Source organism: Cupressus sempervirens, chromosome 11, assembly GCF_028749045.1.
Source record: "Cupressus sempervirens isolate cs-2001-9-10 chromosome 11, ASM2874904v1, whole genome shotgun sequence".
Lineage (NCBI taxonomy): Eukaryota > Viridiplantae > Streptophyta > Pinopsida > Cupressales > Cupressaceae > Cupressus > Cupressus sempervirens.
Window position 1 is genome coordinate 320,380,557 of NC_143128.1, and position 12,254 is coordinate 320,392,810.

The window sequence follows — 12,254 nt, forward strand, 5'->3', positions numbered from 1 at the left end:
ATTACAATGATCACTTAGATATAATAAATAAATCTCTATTGTCCCTTATACTACTTGTAGTCTCCTTTATTCATACTCATACACTCCTTATTCTTCATCACATACATGTTTGAATATGAAACAATTCATTACATATATACCAATCCAAATAACTAATTGTAGGAATTTCCTACAATACCAAATTAATCATAATTTATAAATTCGGTTCAACTATTGTAACTTAGGTTCTAATGACAAACTTGGTGATGTTATGATATGCTAAAAAAAAATTCAATGCTAAAAAAACTCTAGAAATTAGTTAAAGTAGAATCTTGGTCCAAGCTTATCACTTTTGAGTAGCTCAAACTTGGTTAGCATTGTGTGACTTGGTGAACATTAAGAAATTTGATAGCTATTAAATCACTCGATTGACACTACATGACTTGATCAACACTAGATTCATTAACTTAACACTGTGAGCTTGGTAGACACTATAGAGATTGAATAACACTATAGAGCTTAGTTAACACTAGAGTCGTCATCACATCCACTGGATAGTTTGTTAGACACTACTACACTCAGGATATACTTTAAACTATCTCTGATGCTCAATAGATGTTGTGTAGCTTGACATGAACTAGAAACTATTTGTTTAGATCAGTAGTAACTATGACACTTGGTTAACACTTCTGGATGAATGATAAGTTCAGTAGAAACTATAAAGATCATTATCAATGCAACAATTTGAGTAGAAACTATAAAGATCATTATCAATGCAACAATTTGACTAAGTGTTGAGTAACTAATAGAAAAATTTTCCTTAATATGAACAAACCTACCTCTCATCATTATGGTAAAGTTGGACATACTACTAATGTTTGAAGAAAAAATAGTATGCAAAACCCTAAACCTAATTTTACTAGTAAATGACTTAATTACAAGAAAAAAGGACACCAAGCACATTAATTTAGGTCAAATTGAAGTGATGCACCTACAACACCTAGATTTGGAGGACATTGTTATAATTTTCATAAATATGGACAAAGCTCAAGAATGTAGATCCAAAGCAAAACCTTGTTCGACATCTAAAAGGAAAACACATGCACCTAAGCAAGGTAACTCTTACAATTGGTATTACAACACATGGAATAATTTTCATTATTATGGAAAGTATGGGAACATTCTAGAGAATTATAGTAAGGCACATTTCATAGGTAACTATAAGAAATGGTGGAATGGAAACCTAATTTTTTTTAGTTGTCTCAAGGTTGGACATTTGAGTAAAAAAATGTAGGACCTAAGCACTAGTATTCAATAGTGAAGGAAACAAAGGAAAAGGTAAAATTTAGATGAATAAATCATGGAAAGAGATAATAGAAGCTTGAAGTAGTGGACAAAGAAAAGTTGACATCACCCAATCCAATGGATCAAGTGAGCACACCACATAAACTAAGAAAAGAGGTATGTAAGGGACTTTATATTTAAGCATTATATCATACATTAGTTCCCAACAAGAAAAGTGGTTAAAATTCCATATCAACATAAATCAAGATGCATTTGGATAAATCTAAGAGATGTAGTGGGAAATGGAATATATTATAGTATGAAGTGTTGAGTATCAGTAATATAGTCTGGATTGATTGAGAATTGTAATATCGATTGAGAGTTTACATTAACTAAGCTGATGTATTGGCCAAATGAATTGGTATTAACTAAACAAGGTGATAGTGATTGATTATTTGAATGGAAAGAATGTCAAACACAAATTGTGAAGGCTAAGAAAACTAGTATATGCTGAAATATTTTGCATAATGGAAGAGATAATATGAAAGATTCTACAAATAATTGATAATAATTGAGAGTAATAGTCCACTTCAAGGGGGATGCCTCCAAATATCTCCAATAAGGACACACTTCATAATATGATCTTGAAGTAAGACTCACAATCTCCTATATATACCTATTATTCTTAGGCTAAATAGAAAAAACCCTATATATGTTGACCAATTGTATATTGTCTTTGATGTTACATAGAAATCATATCTTTACTAGTTTGAGATCACTCAAGTGATGAAGATAGTTTCCTATGTCTGCTAAGCATTCCAATGTTTGCCAAGTTTAGAAGAAAGTGTCTACCAACCTCACTTGGATGTCAAAGAGAAGTTCCTAGAAGTTAAGTATTAACTGAGCTCAGTCAATTGAGAGAGGAAGTTTTTGAAAATGCAATGTTAATTGTGTTCACTTGGTTAACATAGGAAAATCATTCTAGTGTTAGTATTTACTAAGTAGGGTCAGCTAATAAAGGATTTTCTTTTCTTTTTTCATATTGAGTGTTATAGATTTGTTTATTGGTTCTATTCAACTGAGGAGATGAATACTAATTATTCTAATTTGTATTCAAGCCAACTAGACAATGAATATGATATAAGTTCATGTTGAGGATTGAATGTGTGTGAGTGTGTGGAAGATAAGAAGATGCTTAAATGAAGAAAATTGAAATGAAAAGAAAAATATCCTTGTTGGGTGGTAAAGATTAATTTGATTAGGAAGAATCAAGTATTCAAGCTAGAAAGGAGATTTTAAATTAGCAATATAATTACATCAGCAATTAGGTCATATCATTGTTACTCTCTAACTATTGTAGTAGTGTATCAAATCTCTTAACAGAGTTGGCTTAACAACTATTTGCTAAATCCTCTAACAAGGTACCATTTCTAGATTGAAGTGCCTAAAGACCTCTAACAAGGCCACTCATAATAGGGTGATTAAATCCTCTAACAAGGTCACACCTAATAGTGTGTTTTGTAACCTTTAACATGATTGGTTCCTAACAAGGCTTACTTCAAAAGAGTGAAAAACAATGACTAGTTGCAATTGGTGTTTTTTCCCAAATTGGATTTCCACATTAAATCTTGGTGTAACTTGTGTTCATGCTATTTGTTTTATGTGTATGTGACTAAAATAATTAATGTTGATCAACGATAATATCTTAAGATCTGCATGTTCAATATTTCATGAGTAACAATTGATATTAATGTGCTTGCCAAGTTACAACATATTATTAGTGTTAACCAAGTAATGATAGTTTTAATAGAGTTTATGTTTTGTATTGACATTTGAGGAATCTATGATTTATTTTAGTACTAATTGATTCATGCCTCCCTCTCAGTTAATCCTCTTATATTTCCAAGAATTGGTATCATAGCTTTTAGTGCTTATAGAGTAGGTTTCAAGGATGTAAGCTAAAGATCAAGATGTCTCACATAAGAGAGATTTCCAAGTTGAACAAAGATAACTTTGAGTCATGGAAAGAACTTATGAAGTTACATCTAGCAACCATTAGTGATTTAGGTCTAAAAGATTTGAATTCTTTGTATAAAGCTCCTATTAGAATAATGACCATGGAGGAGTGGTTGGTCAACTTAATACCTCAGTAACAAAGGATTGGACATCCTTTCACATTGACTCCATGATTAGATAGAATCATGTATTTTCCTAAGAATAACATACTCACTTCATTTTATTTTGTCAACCTAGGAGAGTAAGCTTGAGAGGGTGGCTGTAAAGTATATGGTATGATCTCTCTTTAAGTCTTTAAAACTAAAATAGAAAGGGAATGTTGAAGGAGACTTAAGCTAGGAACTAAAATAACATCTTATCTTAGAGATTAGAGTAATGTTGCAAATTGTAAATCTATCTATACATGAAAAATTCAATAAAATGTTGCATGTGATTCCTAAGGCTCAGAAAGTTAAACAAGCTTTGTTATCTCTTCTAGAAAATAAAGCCCTAGGGCTAGATGGTTTTCATATGTTATTCTTTTAGCTATATTAGGAGGTGGCTATGGAGGATGTTGTCAAGGTGACTCGCAAGAGTTTTTTGGGGCCAAGAATCTTCTTGAAGAACTCAACTCTACTTTTTTGGTTCCCATTCCTAAAGTTCCAAGGGTAGATTCAATGGATCAATTTAGGCCTATTAGTCTTTCCAATTCATTCTACAAGATCATTTCAAAGGTGTTGATGTCCAAAATGATCTTTGCAACAGATAGGTTTTATCCCTATAAGACAAATCTTGGATTCTATCATGATGGTTAATGAAATTATTCATTCATTAGAAGTGGGTAAAAGAGAAGGATTTCTACTTAAGTTGGACCCATCCAAAGCCTATGAATGGATGGACTAGACTTTCCCTGGTTCTATTATTTAGGCTTTTGGTTTTGATCATGAAGTGTGTAATCTCATTTCTCAACTTATTTCTACTTCTTTGCTTGCCATACTGATCAATGGAGCTCCTTCTAATTTCTTCAAAACTTTGAGAGGCTTATGATTGGGGAATACCATGTCTCCTATCCTATTCATTATCATGGGTGAGTGTATTGGTAGGTTGATTCAAAGAAAAAGATAGGATGGGATATCAAGAGGTATCAAGCCTTCTTTAGGACATGTTTCTTTTACTCATCTGTGTTTTTTGAATGACACTATCATGGAAGGGGAAGCTTAGGTTTAGGAGGCTAAAGAGATGAAGAAATTACTAGGTGTGTATGTTAAGGGATTAGGCTAACTCATTAATTGGGAAAAAAGCTCTATTTTCTTTATTAATACTCCTTTTGAGAGATAAAGGAAGATTTCTGAGATTCTTGGGTTTGGGGTTAACAACCTTCCAACTAGCTATCTTGGTCTCCCATTGGCAACTAAGCCACCAGATCATTTTTGGAATGGGAATCTTGATAGGTTCAGTAATAAGTTGGCAAGATGAAAAGGTAACACTTTAAGCCAAGCTGGAAAATATCTTTTAGTGAAATCTTCTCTTCAAAATCTTCCAATGTATGCCCTAAGTCTCTTTGGGATACCAGCTAAATATGCTGATAAAATGGAAAAGATCTAGAGATATTTTATTTGATTTGGTCTTGAGGAACACAAAAGATACCTCCTTGTGGCTTGGGATAATGTTTTCCTCCCTAAGAGTTATGGAGGTCTTGGAATTCAGAAACTAAGACATCTTAATAAGGCTCTTCTAGCTAAGAAAAACTAGTACATTTTCAATAGTTTGGGGGAATGGAGAGATGTTTTAGTGGAGAAGTATATTAGAAGGCCTTCTCTAAGGTTTTTTCTCAATGATCCTAACATCCCAACTAGTTCAGTCATTTGGAATGGTATTCTTAAGGCAAGAAACCTGGCTAATTCTAAGACCAAGTGGAAAGTGGGAAATGGTAAAGACTTCCTCTTTTGGCATGATAACTAGTTGTTTCAAGGTCTTCTCATTAACAATCCTATTTATGACAACTGGGAAAGTATTTGTATTAGGAAATTTGTATTTAAGTTTAGAGACTATAGAAAAAACTAGGGATGGAGAGACCTACCTCTCATCTCAAATGATCTCAAGCCAATAATGGTGATGCTGAATTCAATGATCTTGAACAATAAGAAGGATGAACTGATATTGGAGGATAATCCTAATGGTTACTACTTGATAGCATCAGGGTATAATTCCCTTTGGAGCCTAAAAGAGAAACCTCCATGGGCTAAGGCCTAGTTTCCTAGCTTTACCCCTAAGATTAATATGTTCTTTTGGTTGATGTTATAAGATAAAATTCTCACTTTGGATAATTTGGCAAAGAAAGGTTAGTATATCCTAAATAGATGTATTCTTTGCAAGCATCAATTGGAGTTGGTTAATCATATTTTTATCCATTGTCCATACTCCATGGAGGTTTGGTATTTTCTCACAAAGAATTATGGAGTTAGTTGGTGCAAGCTAGGTAATTTTTTGAATTTCTTTTGTTAATGGAATAGTATGTATAAAGGAACAAATTTTCATGTTATAAGCTCATGGACTTTGCCTCACTTCTACTAGGGAGTTTGGAAGGAGACAAATAATCAAATTGTTAGAGACATTGAGGAACTTGATTATGTGCTTGCAGACAAAATCAATAGTAATATGAAGGAGAACTTCTAGATAAGAAAGGGGTGAGATATTGAAGATGGAGGTAGGAATAAGGAAAAGGAAAAGGATGAGAGAACTAAAAGATAGGAGCTGAAATGGAAACTCCCACCCGAGGGTTGGCATAATGCATACTTTGATGGAGCAGCTAAATGGAATCCTGGTCTTTCTTGATGTAGGGGAATAATTAGAAACTATCATGGTAGAGGAGTTGTTACTCTCTCCTACCCCTTGGGAATCTAGACAAATGATTATGCTAAAGCTAGTGCTACTCTCCACACCATTAAATTGGCCCCGGATGTGGGAGTCAAAAAACTATGGCTAGAGGGGGACTCAAATAATATTCTTAGATGTATCAAAGGGGTTCTTCATCCCACCTAGACAAATGCAAATATAATTGAATAAATTCATAAAAAACTTGGCAAATTTGAATGCATTTATGTAAGCCATGAGTACAGGGAGGCTAATTTGGTGATTGATTGGTTTACCAATGAAAAAGTAAAGAAAGAAATGGTGATGATATGGAATACAGATAGGAATATTCTCGTAGATGCAAAAAGCCTAATTGATCAAGAGAGGATACAAGGAAGTACCGATGAAATCCTAAGTTAATTATGGAAATTAATGCAAGTATGGGTGAAAGCCAATGCAATTATGATAAATACAGAAGCAACAAGTGGGTGAAATTTACCATGTCAAATTGACACACTTTATGGGTCATCTATTTCCCTTACCATTTTTATGAAGTCAAAAGACAAAGCAGTGAAAGAAAAAGTGGTTTAGAAAAGAGTATTTAGTGGAATGAGAAAGGGAAACAAAGGGAAAAATTTATGATAATTTTAAACATTCGGGCTACAGAGATGGTGGGTGAAAGGAGCGAGAAAGAGCTAGTAGGTGAGGTAGACAAATGGAAGCAAAGAACCAAAGTTTGGGAGAAGCTTGAAAAGGGTGGAATTGCAAATTATATCGCCAAGCTTCATGGATATGACCCAATGATAACCAATCTTATGGTAAATCTATGGAAGGATGGTAGGGTCAAAGTGGATGGGGTGTCATATCAAATTATTGTGGAGGTCATTGCCCATGTCACTAAAATTCTAGATGAGGTGTTAAAGTTCTATAGAGCTAAAAGGATTTCTATGAATGTGGTTAAGGATTTTGCCAAGAATATGGAAGAGAAAAAGGAACTAGTGAAATGTGAGACCTACTATGAGATGGAATCAATTAAGAAGCTTTGGAGGTATGTGCTGAGGGCCATTATTGAGTATATATCTATGGGTACAAGATTTGATAGGGTTAGAACCCATCATTTTATTTTTTTTAATCATTTTTGTTATGGGGTTAAGGTTTCCTTTCCATTTTATTTGACAAGAAACCTACTTCTAACCCAGCCCTGCATGAGGGTTTACTTCTCTTGATCTATGAGCATTTTAAGGCTCAATCTAAGACTAAAACCCTAGCTCATGGAGGGTCTATATCTGAGGAGATGAGGAGTTCTAACATCTCCTCAAATATAGAAGAGGTTCAAAGTATAAGCTAAGAGGAGGAGGAAGATTATCTCTTTTTTGGAAAGAAGGCAAGGGGAAAAGATAAGGAAATTCCTACTTTAACTAAGGTTCCATGTAGGAAAAGCCCCAGGGGCCTTGGACCCAAAACTACTGCTCAAAGGGAAGAAGAATATAATAAAGAAGGTGAAGACATGGATATAGACAAGGAGAATAAGGGTGAGGAAGATAAAGATAGAGAGGAGCTAGTTGATAACCCCAGAAATAAGCAGAGGAGGATGAAAGAGGACATACCCTTAGAGTGGAAAATTATTTTTGATCCAGAGATTTTAGTGCTTCCTATCTCTCCAAGTCCCCCACATGAGTATGAAAAGGAGAAAATAGAGGAAGGAAATGGTGAGGTGGTTATAAAAGATAGGCGTATGGCTTGGAAAAATTTTAATGTCAAAACATCAAAGATGGGGATTGTGAGAGAAGTCATGAATCCCTAAATCCTTGAAGAAAAAGAGGGAAAGATCATATGGAAGAACTTATTGATTTGGCACTACTGTCCATCACCAACAATATGAGGTAAGTGGGAATGAACCTGCTTAAAAATGAAAGAAATAGCATGATAGATACTTTTAGATCAATAAAATGGTTGTTTCATGAATTGGAGGAGGTTAAAGAAAGAATGGGATAGTTGGAAAGCCAAGGGAAGAAATTTGAGAAATGGAATTTGATAGATTAGGGGGGTCTTATTAGGTTGGTCAAAAAAAGGATGAAAATTTTGGAGAGTTACAACCATAACATGGTTAACTAGATGATCTCTATTCTGAACTCTCTCAATGAAAAAATTGTTGCTCTTGCTAGAAAGATGAAAGCTAGAGGTCTTTTGGAGGATAATGAGGGAAAGGAAAAAGTTTAAGATAGGATGGATGAGGAAACCATCATGGACATAACCCATAGCTAGTTGGATTGGACCTACTTGAAGAATTAGAAGCATATGGCTAAGGAGTGTTAGAAAGCCTATGAAGTGGTAGAAACTATGCAGAACCTTGAAAGGAAGGTAGAGGAGTAAGTAAAGGATTATCAATTTTTGTCTTTTGGCTTTTTGGTTTCTATAGTTTATTATTATTATCTTTTCTTGTCTTTGGATTTGGCCTTTTTGTTGGTCATACTTCTATTTTTGGGCTTTTGTTATTTTGTTTACAACCCTTTAAGATGTAGCAACTTTTGGGTTTCAGGATCCCTGTAAAACCTATTTTTCTTATAAAAAAAATTTCAATGATTTTTTTATCAATTACTACAAGAAGAAAAAAAAAATCTACCTTGCAAAGAAACAAACAAGGAAATAAAATCTATTCTAACAAAGAAGTTCACTCACCAAGTGTGCCTCCTTGGATGACTGAATAGAAAAGACAATCAAGATAGAAGATGGAAATTCAAACTTTATATTCTATTCATTCATAGTAAGAGATTACATCTAATTAAAAACAAGATCACACATTGATGTTATGAAAATTAATCTACTCTATCTTTGTCCTAGAAAATTTCTTCTTTCAAAGATACAACAGGCATTATTTAAAGGAAAACTACAACAACTTCCTACTTCTATGATCACTCCATCAACATGGATCAACTATAGATTTATAAAGTTTACAATAGAATTATCATTAACTCTAATTTAACTCCTCCAAGAACATATTAGGTTGAGGAGCTATATTCGTGCACTGCCATAATAGAAATCATACAATAATCTACTTATTGTGGTGATTCATCAATTTGGTGGGCTTTGAATTAGCATTGAAATGTTGTCTTTGAATATGCATGGAAAGAAGCTAAAAAACATTGAATGCATACAAATTCGACATACATATATATTTATTTCATCACTAATGTTAGAAAAGGTATAATGTCCACAATATCACTCTTTGCAAATCCAATGGCTACATGAAGGAATCTATCCAAACATAGCATGGATGAGGAAACATTCATAAACATGTAATATTTCTTCATTATACCATAGAAGTCCATAAATTCAAGCAAACATAGCATACCTGAACTATGTATACTTCAATTTTATGTTTTAAAATATAGATAATATATTCATAAAAACATAAGTTCCTTTGCTTAAACCATAGAGTAATAAAACGTTCTTGCAAGATAATTGTCTAAAAACAAGACAAAGGTTCTCAAAATAATGGACTTTTAGAGGTTCATCTTCCCCCCAGCTAATATATTGTTGGTCTCCAACAATCATGAAATTCTTTATTTGGACCTACACTCTGCAGTCACTAGGTGTCCTTTCTCTTGGCTTATTCTTCACATAATCAAAGTAACCATAATTTTTCTTGAGTCTCTTCTAGCATAGAAATTTAGAAGTCATTTCATGATATTTTGCATTGTCATTTGCTGCTATTAGTGATTGCAGGAGAACTGGGGGCTAATACATTAATGGCAACCAATGTTTGCATTATTTTCTCCCCAAGTCAATATACCAAGGAATCCTAATTTTAACAAGAGTTAAGTTTTGTGGAGAGTGGGGTTCTCTTATTTTTAGATCATGTAGCATTCTAATCCATCACTTCCTTGAGGCAATAATTATTGTCTCAACATCTTGAGATGAGTGTTGTTCCTAGTTTGTAAAGGCCCATTCTCTGACTAAACATATCTTACCAAGTCCTACAAGATTGCTCAAAATAGAAATCCAATCTAGATATGTCTGTCTAGAATGTTGAACTTCTGGTCTCATGAAGAATGGTGTTGTCATTTCACTCTCCTTGTAAGGTGCAACTCGATGGTCTTTTCTTATTTCATTCTATGTCCATGACATCATTGCCAATAAATGCACATCCCCTACATATAGGACTTGGTTCCACTCTGTGTCATTAAGTACTGCCAGATTATGAAGATACAATTCACACAGTAAATTTTTAAAAGCCATGGGAAAAAATCAAAATGTATCATAAAAATCATGTGGGGTAGAGATAGAAGGATTAAGACCTTCTACAATTCTATTCAATTTATAATTTGTAAAATGTTCTTTAAGAAATAAGGCAAATTGTTCTTTAATTTAGGAACCAGTCCCATCATCTTCTCAATTCTTCTCTTTAGGACTTCATTTTGATCTAAACTCTATTTTAAATGGTAACTCTACTCAATAATAACATGTTTTAATTTTTCTTTGTCCAATTTCCATTGAGCTCTCTCCCATAACAACTATTGAAACAAATTAATTCCTACAAACAAAGATGTAGACAAATTAGGTTATGGCAATGATTCTTGATTAAAGATGTCTACCAATTCAAGTGCCAAATGAGGAGTTTTGTTGACACTCTCTAGTGTGGAGAATTCTCATTTTCTTATGACAAATGTTGTCACGATATTTTCTTCCCTACTAGATTTAGTGGTTGTTGTAGCTAATGTGTCTAACCCTTCTTGATCCACTTTTTCTATTACTTCCTTAAAAATTTTAGGTCTAAATTATAGATAATCCTCTAAAGGGAACTCTGCAAAATTTTCACCAATATCTTACATATCAAGTTTTCTCTCAACCTCCTTAGATATTTTAGGCTCACCAAACTCCTTATGACTATCAATAAGCACATAGTTGACACTATAGTCAACTTTAGGTTGCGGAATCTAAAAATTGCTTTCTTTTTCACTGAGTACATTTTGCTGCAATTTTTCCTCTAGAGAGGACTCCTTTTCAAATTCAAAAAACTCAAGGGTAACTATGGGAACAAAGGCTTCAAGTAACCTACTCTTAGAGAGTCTTGCACTTCACCTCATGGGTTGTGTTCGCAAGCATGAATGATTCTTTTATTTCCTCTTACTTACAAATATTTCCACCAAAAGCACTTTAGGAGCTTTTTCTAGATCTTCCTCCTCTTGAGAGTGTAGGGTTTCCTTAAGGTTCCTCATCTAGTTTTCATTCTAACCCTTCTTCTTTAGGTTCTAAAATTTTACCTTTTTCTTTCTCAATGGGAGACTTATTCTTAGCAAATGATGGGGTCTTAGGGGCACTAGCAACTTCTACATTTTTGCTTCTCCTTTTGCTAGTAATGCAGGGTTTAGCTTTGTAAATCTCTTAGAACTAGAGGGAGAGGATTCATGAGAATTTTTAGCTTTGGGAACAACTTTACAAAAACCAATGGATTTTCTTTCCCTATGTCCAACACTTTGGCCTCTAGGGCCAACCAACTTAAGCTCTACCTCTTTTAACAACAAGAACTCCTCACATGACCAAATTTCTTTCTTACTCAATTCCCTTTTTATGATTGATTTTATTAACAAATGATGAGAGATAGATTGGTCCTTTCCTAATTGCACTAAAGAAGCTTTCTTCTTAACAATGTTAAATAGAAAATTTGGAAAGTTTACCTATCTCCATTTATTTTGTAGCTGAGCCAAAATCTTGAAATGTAGGGCATGCAGGTATGTGTAATGTCCTTTGCATGTAAAGTATTGGATGATAAATACTATTGCCTGAATAAAATCCATTGGTAATGATAATCTAGAAGTACCTTGTTTCATATCAATGTTTAGTGGAGGGTTTTGGTGAACACTAAATTGTGCCCTAGTTGTCCTTAGGTCAAACTCTTTCTCCCAATTCTTGCCTTCCTAGGTTAAACAAGTGACCTCATCTACTACCTCCTTTGTGAACTCAATTCTCAAGCCTTTAACTACTGCATGTCATCCTTTAAGGTGCTCATGAATTGAAGAGTGACCTCTTCATCAAATCCTTTTAAACTAAGAAAATAATCCAACCATCCCCTTCTTCTAAACATTCCAGAACTAGTTGCATTAGCCAAAAGAACTTGATGATCAACTAGCTTGTTCCTCTAT